The sequence below is a fragment of the Rattus norvegicus genome, chromosome 4 (assembly GCF_036323735.1).
Source record: "Rattus norvegicus strain BN/NHsdMcwi chromosome 4, GRCr8, whole genome shotgun sequence".
Lineage (NCBI taxonomy): Eukaryota > Metazoa > Chordata > Mammalia > Rodentia > Muridae > Rattus > Rattus norvegicus.
The window spans coordinates 66,348,323-66,357,250 of NC_086022.1; positions in this window are offsets into that span (position 1 = coordinate 66,348,323).

Here is an 8,928-nt window from a genome sequence, read left to right on the forward strand (position 1 = left end):
ACTCACCACCATTTTGTAACTCCAATGTCAGAGAATCAGATGTCTTCTGACATTTGTAGGTGTCACTAATTCATCTAGTATATGTACATACATACAGGCAAAATACTCTCACATACTAAATACAAATAAGTGAATCCTTTTTAAAATGATCACTTCAAATAACAAAGTAATTCTGGAAGTGATAATAAATGTTCTCAAAATGCCTGTGTGACAAAAAAAAATTGTAACCTGGGATTTTTAAAATATCTCATAAAACTTGATAATCAGAAGCCAGCCAATGCTCTGAAAACTGGGCAAATGATTCGGACGCTCTTGAGGGAAAATAGATGAATGCCCATAAGCTCCTGAAAAATACCTAATTTTATTTGATCCACCTCAGAAATACAAACTAAAGCTCTAATGAGCTACTCACTGCACTCACCAGCAAAGAGCTAACATTTGAAGACTGCCAACCCTAAGCGTTGATAGGAACATAGAACATAACCACTCTGAGAGACAGTATGGCAGCTTCTTATAAATTAAGCTAACATTTGAAGACTGCCAACCCTAAGCGTTGACAGGGACGTAGAACATGACCACTCTGAGAGACAGTATGGCAGCTTCTTATAAGTTAAGCATGAATCTAGCATATAGCCAGGCTTTTACATTATTAGACTTTTCATTGTTAGATAGCTGCTCACACAGAAAGATTTGTGCATCGGTGTCCATAGCATCTTTATTCGTCATAGCTCAAAACAAGAAGCAGATGATGTATTGTTAAAATGTCACACAGCTATTGAATATTATTCCACAGTAAACAACAGCTAACACAGTCAAAGAAATGGAATGATTTTAAACGCATAATGAATGGAAAGAATTCCAACACTTAACACACACTGTGTGACTCTAATATTGATACCCTACAAAAAAGAAATTTTAACCTACGTGGCTACAAGAGACATCCGTGTTTGCTTGGCCCTAGCAGTTGAAAGTGAGGAGAAACGATCAGAATAGCAAATCGTCTGTCAATGTGGTGACTACATAAGACATTTTTCAAAATGTCATCAAGCTGTAAAGTTAAAATAGATTCATTTGTCTGTACATGATTAACTACCATAGAGAGTAGTGGGTTTGTTTGTTTGTTTGTTTTAATTATCACATTAAATTCTGGGCAAAACACTGCATTCAGGAGAGTGTGTGAGTAAAGAAAAAAACATACATGATGAAGTAACAGATCCTTTAAGAGTCAAGTGAATCTATTTTAACGTCCCAGCTTGATGACTTTTGACAAATGTCCTATATAGCCACCACTTCCAAATGGACCATTTGCTAATTCTGAATCACTTCTCCTCAGTTCCAGCTGGCAAACCTAAGCAAACACTTGTGCCACAGTGCATGTGCTAAGTGTTGGTGTCCTTTCATTCATCCTGTTTTGGAGTTAATTCATTTTTAAGGACATACATTCCCTTTCAAAAACATAACAAGACTGTGTGCTCTATAATGTCGAAAGGGAGCAGTGTCACTCTAACAATTCACTTTTATTTATTCATTTATTTCAAGAACTAGATTCTAATGTCTAACATTAACAGCTAGTGAATTGACAGTCAACCAGGAAGGATGTTACTAGAGTTTAGTTCTCTGTTTCCGTGATTAAATCCCGACCAAAGCCAGCTTGGAAGAGGGACGGGTTTGTTTCAGTGTGTATATCATAGCTCTTCTCTGAGGGAAGCCACACAGGAACTCAAGGCAGGAACCTGGAGGTAGGAACTGAGGCAGAGGAATGCTTAGCCATGAGTCAGAGGCCATGGAGAAATACTGTTTACCCAGCCTGAATTCTTATACAATTCACCAGCACCTACACAGTGGTATCAATGACTGCAGTGGGCTCAACCCTCCCACATCAATCACTAATTGATAAAAAAAAACTCTACAGACTTGCCACAGGTCAATCTGATTGGGGCATTTTTCTCAATTGAAATTTTCTCTTCCCAAATTATCGTGCTTTCTGTCCAGCAGACGAAACAGGACACTAACAACTAAAACAAAACAAAAAACCTAAGGGTTGGGGATTTAGCTCAGTGGTAGAGCACTTGCCTAGGAAGCGCAAGGCCCTGGGTTCGGTCCCCAGCTCCGGAAAAAAAAAAAAGAACCAAAAAAAACCTAAGCAGCATAGATTGTGTCTCCACCTGTTCACCTAGAGTGACAGGCCCTGTCTGCCGAAAGATGACACAGATAACATTACTAACAAATGCTTTTGAGTTTAAAGCAAAAGAAGAGCTCCATCAGTTAGAAGGAAAAAACTACCAAAGCTTAGGATAAACAAAAGGAGACTGGGTCCACTCAAGCAGAGGGTTGGAAGGACCGTGAAGTCCACTTTGCAGTGCGTCTTAAGATTGCCTTTGCTATTGATAGCACAAAGCCATGGGAGCACTCCAAGCTCCAGATTGACTTAATGCAAATCATATGTAGAAAGGCAAATTTGGGCATATGTAGAAACATGGAGACAGCATCCTAAAAGGATGAAAAGGCAAAAAGTGGCCGCTATGCTGTCAGGCTTCCACTTGTGAATCTAAACTTCTGTAGCATCAGGAGAACGTACTTGGAGAACAGCATCTGAAACAGCATCCAGTCTGTCCTGAGACACATATTTCTTTATAGAGCCCAGTGTGTGGTTTCTGTCAAAGCCAGTGACAGTTCTCTGTGGCCTCTGAACACAGCATGCTTTCTGGGGGCTCCTAGGTCTGCCCTTGCTGTTCTCTGTCTTCGTAGGTACTTCACTGACTTCAGCCCAATCCTCATTCACCATGGCAGGCTTCCAGGATGACCCAGCCCATAGAGCAACCTGAGCATCGACAGCACTTCTCTTCCAGATCATTATTTATTGAGTCAAACAAATGGTTGTCAGTTAGAAGGAACACAGGCACAGGACAAAGGGTCAAAGGTGAGCAGTCAGGTCTCCTTGCCCCGCTGCTGGAACATGTTGTGACTTTGGGTAAAAGAGCACTGGCCCTGCCTTCGTTTTGATCTGACAGGTGAGACAGGCAGCTTTTAACCTTTCCACCGAGTGTAGGAATGTGCCCACAGAATACCTCTCCCTTTTACTGTCAGTCCTTATAAGCTAGAGCAGTGTTTCTCAAACTCTGGGCCATGACCCCTTTTGGGGGTCAAACAACACTTTAACAGGGGTCGCCTAAGACCATCAGAAGTATCAGATGTTTACATTATGATTCATAACTGGCAAAATTACAGATGTGAAGTAACAATAAAAACAATTTTATGACTGGGGGTCAGCACGACATGAGGAACTCTATTAAAGTGTTACAGCATTAGGAAGGTTGAGAACTAGCCTCAAGTGCAGCAGCAATGTTTGCAGAATTTTCCCATGTATTTGTCATCTAACACACACCGTGACCTGTATGAGGATGACCATCATTGTCCCTATGTCACAGGAACTCGAGGTGAAATCTTCTAATGAGGATGGTGGTAACTTAATCGTGGAGGGAATTGATTTTTTTTTATTAGGGAATTCTTATGCAATTTCCTCTGCCTCTCCACTGGTGCCAGAAAATGCCATGCCCAAATAAATTGGTGTTATGTGCTAATGGCAATTTTGCAATATAATAAAAACAGGCAGGATTATGATGTGTACTCAATTTTGACGTTCTTTAAGTCATTAATCCTTTCCATGTACCCAAACATGTTTAGGGGAACCAGGCAAAGAAATACAAACTATAGTCATTTGGTTATGGTTTGCTGAGGCTCTCTGGTTTACTTCCAAATCAGTTGCTGGTTGGTGATTCATCGTCCCAGTTTGATTTTGGAAACAATTTTCAGTTTCCACTAGTCATGAATATTTAAGACCATATTATTATTTGAAACCAAACTTTATCTGATGATATGCAGCACAGCATTTTCCAAGATTCAAACGGAGTGCGGCTCTAGGATATCATTACATGGATGGATTCTGCCATGCAAGGAATCGAAAGCTCTCTCAACAAATGAGTTACATGTGGCTGCAAAGGCACAGGGGAAAAGACAAGGGGGGGCATTGAAGGAAATGTGCCCATAAATTATCCTCACCAAATTGTTCTTGGAGATATAATATCAGGATAGTCATTAATTCCTGAAAGTAGGAGAATGTGATAGAGAGAAACTTGGAGAGCAGAGTCAGAGGGGAGAGGAGAAGGCCAGACATACTGACTTCTTTGTTTATTCAAGATTGATTTATAGTTTCTTATATCTATAAGACCGTTTTTCTCCTAAGAACCATCCTATTCATTTCCTGATAAATGTGCATAACAAAATAGATACAGATGTTGAATAAGCAAGTTAGAACTAGACATTTTCCCTTAGTCCTAGGGAACCGGAGAGCTCGGTTTGCAATTCCCCCCCCCCAACCCCTGCACCGCCCCACATGGGTTTGGATTGTGCATGAAAAGAGAGATTCTGTGACTAATATCAATGAGACAAAGAAATGAAAGTTCTCTAATCCCTGGGCCAGGCGCCAGCCTTTCCACTGTAAGGGGCCATTGGCCAGAAATCCCACTGTATGCTGGGCCCAAAGCCAACCAGGACTGGATACAATGAGTTTCACAGCCACCTTTTCAGAGCTGACAGCAAATGTTGGGGCACCAACAGCCTTTGATAAGGGCTCCAACTTTCTCTCTAACATTTCTACCCCATAATAATACAGCTTTTCTCTCTCCTTCTTTTTCCCTCCTCAATTTATAAAGCGGTACTCTCTTGAACATCGCTTAGTGCTTTGAGAGACTCGATCTCATTCATCTCAGTACTTATGGTGAGAGGAGGTGGGGCTGGTGGCCAAGACTAGGAAATCAATATTCTCTTCCTGTTTTGAATGAAGGAGAGAGAGGGAGAACAACACACCACTTTATGCAACAGTTCATTCTGTTGCAGACATCTCTCGGTGAAGTCTCACATGACTTCACTTCCTTGGATTTAGTGAGTTGATGTTGAGCTCTGCAAACCTGGTTGTTTGATTCCCAATGATTTGTTTACTCAGGGTATCTTCTGTCCTCTTAAGCAGGGACTTTTGAAAGGCTAGATGCCTACACAAAACGTGTTAATACCCGCATCCCTTGTTGACCTTTTTGGCTGCTTCACATTTAAATATTGATTTTCATTCCTACTCTCACTCTCCCTGTCTCCTCACAATGGCAACAGCTGCCAGGAAGCTAGAGACTTCACGCCAAGAAAGCACCCAGGAGAATATACCACCATTAAAATATTTTTTTACCTTATACTTTGCTGTTATTCTCTGCAAGCCTTGTTCAGCTAGCTGAATATTAGGTAACGCTCATCTGTTGGGGAGACATTGGATCGGACTCCCATTAGAGACACTGAATTATTTAGTGGGAACAAGAACCCCAATCAGCTGTCGGCTTAATGGTTGCCTCTTGTGTCCATTCATATTCTTCCCTTAAAAACAGAGCACGCATAGCCTACAACTTGTTAATTTTAGTTGTGAGTAGTTTGGAGGGAGGGGCTTACTTTCCAGGAATTAGGTTGGATAAAGCACACATTCTTAGAGTATTGAAAAAAAAAAAAACCAGAAATGGTGAAGACCTCATCTAATCACAACCTTCTTTGATTTCAGATCTTGTCATAATTTATTCTGGAAGAGAATTTTCTGATTTTTGCATCTCTCAGACTATAAATGAATATTAATGGCTCTCAGATTGCGAACACTCATGCCAGCTTGCTAATGAACTAGTATACATGACATCTCTGACTAATGCTGATGATAACTCAGGGGGATGTAATAATGAATGTGGCAGCCCTGGTCTAGAAAGACCTAGGCCACTTGCCCTGCTGCATCTGTACTTCTTAGTCTACACCTTCAGATGCGGATATACAACCTGGTGTAGGAATGGTTTATCTCTTGATGAGCTGGCCTTCATACCAATTGCAGAGCTGATAAGAGTGCCACTATTGTACCTTAGAGCTCCTGTGCCAGGCTGGGCATCATCATGCCTCATGGCATTACAGCTGCTAAATGCAATAGCAAAACCCTGGGAAAGTAAAAGGGAGAACTTGAGAGTGCTATAGAGAGGAATAGCAGGGTAAAAGTGATTTGCAGAGGGAAGTGGGTAAAATGGGGGATGTACCTGGGAAGGGAGAAGGGATATCCATAGAGCAGGAGAAAGAGAAGGGTGAATTAACACTCTATATGTCTGGGAAAGCCCAAGCAATTACTATTTGCCTAAAATTAGGTATAACACATAAATGTCTATCATACACATTTATAGCTTAAATGAAGTCCTACCACTTGGGCTGATACTACTCCACCAAGAATCAAAGACTCTAGCAAAAACCCCACAACCAAGAGACTTCACAAACAACATGGGCTATTGTTGTTGCCCCTGGTTGCTTCCCAGAGATGGAGTGCAAATACCTATTACTGAAGATATGGTGTACTTTGGACACAAGATCAGTCTCCTCCCTGAGAACTAACTTCCTTTGTATCTGATGTTATGTTTCCCATAGTACCAGAAAATGCCACACAAGCTTCCAAGGGAAGGAAGCAACCAAGAATCCTGACCAGTTACGATGCCTATGCACCCCAGTGGCAACCTGCATGGCATACTAATGCTAAGTTACAGTAGTGGCACTCACGTCAGCTCTGTAACTGATCTATAGGCTAGACTAGACAGAAAAACCATGATGGGTCAAAGTGCACAGGGCAAGTGGTTGTAGAATAGCTGGTCCCAACAGATACATCTACAGCACAACTCCTGGACGTGTGTGTGTGTGTGTGTGTGTGTGTGTGTGTGTGTATGTGTGGGTGTGGATGTGGGTGTGTGTGTGGATGTGTGGGTGTGGATGTGGGTGTGTGTATACAAATAAAGAAGCCATGATTTCAAGAAGGAACTGGTATATGAGAAAGATTGAAGGGGGGAAGTGATATAATTGTTTAACAATTTGAAAAAATAAGTAAATGATAAAAGAAAATGGTTGTGTTAAAGGAAGACATATATAAATAATGTATTTGTACATATGCATGTCTAAAGATATCCCTTTCTATCTCAGCATATATGCAAAAGAGAAATAAAACTGAAGCAATGAATCAGGCATGACATAATACAGATTTTTTTCAATTGTTTGCATAACATTCTTAGAACTAAAATTGTAGGAAGTGGGTTTGAAGAGATGAATGTGGGTCAGGTCTGTAGCCTTGCCAACATTCTTGAGAAAGTTAGTCTGTAGTGTGCTGTTCTAGCCATTATAACATTTAAGTTGTGAAGCACCATACACTAGGTTTTCTTTTTGAAAAACCTCCACTCTGGGCTAGCAAGATAGCTCAGTGGATAAAGACACATCCTTCCAAGTCTGACAACCTGCATTCCATATCAGAGACTCACCTAGTAAAAGAAAGGAATTAAACATTCTCCTATTCTCTCTCTGACCAGTATTCTTGCACTATAAGATACACACACACACACACACACACACACACACACACACACACACACACACAAACACATGCGCACACACACACATACATATGCACTTTAAAAATTCTACTGTGGCTGTGCTCTACATAGAAGGCTGTAGCCTGTACCAGTTGAGTTGATTCCCGTGGGAAACAATAGCCATCTGAGTGAGTAAATTAACCTGAGGGACAATAGGTAAGAGAGCATAGAACTGATTCGAGGCGGTGGTCCATGTGCTGAGTGGGAAAATGACCAAGAGCAGCCCCCAACTCTCCAACTTCACAGAGGGCAACACTGGTCTTTGAACTAAGGGGCAGCACTGAACTATTAGAAACAGGTCTACCTCAGGAATCTCGAGATTGGAGGTCTGTGAAAGATGCCAGAGGCAGGGAATGGATTGTTTGGCAACAGGTAGAAGAACTATGTACCACAGCACGAATTGGCAGCTATACATTTCACTTCATGTGTATGCTCCACGAACGGTTCAAGGCCTCTGGGCCAATTAGTAGTCTACTCACAATGTGTCTAAATCACGTCCTGTGAGATGCTGTCAACACTGCAATAAAAACATCTTTAACTGCTGTTCACCCTTTTCAATGGGGTAAAAGCAAGAAACATTGGTGAGGGCTGACTTTTAATTTCTTCTCTACTGCCCTAGTTATGATTTCTGTTGCTGTGATACAACACAGACCAAAAGCAACTTAAGGGATGAACAGGCTTGCTTATGGTTTGTGCCTATCATGAGGAATGTCAGGGCAGGGCAGGGTATCGAAGCAGCACATCTGGCACAGGAGCTGATCCAGAAGCCCTAGAGGAGCACTGCTTCCTGGCTTGCTCTCCTAGCTTGCTAGCCTGCTTTGTTAGACATCCCAGGACAACTTAACACAGAAGTGGCAATACCTGCATCTGGACTGGGCACACCTACATCTTTCATTAACCATTAAAATGCCCCACAGCCTTGTTTACAGGTCAAAGTGAAGGAAGTATTTTCTCTAGCTTCTGTCAAATTGACAAAATATTAACCAGAGTGGGGGAGGGCACCATATATTGGTGATCCATAGAAAGAGGAGGAACCCTGTGAGTGCTAGCCAAACTATCTTGATTATCTTCTAGTTCAGGGTCAAAGTTAATAGCTTCACTTTGGTTTGTACACTAACTGCCCTGCCCCCATCTCTCTGCACAGGCATTTCTCTTAATAAATAAAGAACTTTCAAAGAGATTTTTCCTCTGCTCACGTGCTGATGTTTCAATATCCTTAGATTTCCCTGGGTTTGTTTTAATACACTGGCAATATTATTTCCAATTCTTGTTTGATTTGGCTGAGAATATGTAAAAGGTTGTGGTGATTGAGTAGGATTACCCCATCCATTGGCTCATCCTCATTAGGAAGTGATGCCACTTGAGATGAATTAGGAGGTGTGGTCTTTTTTGAGGACACATGTCACTGGGTGTTGACTTCGAGCTTCAAAAGTCCAAGCCAATCCCAGAATCTCTC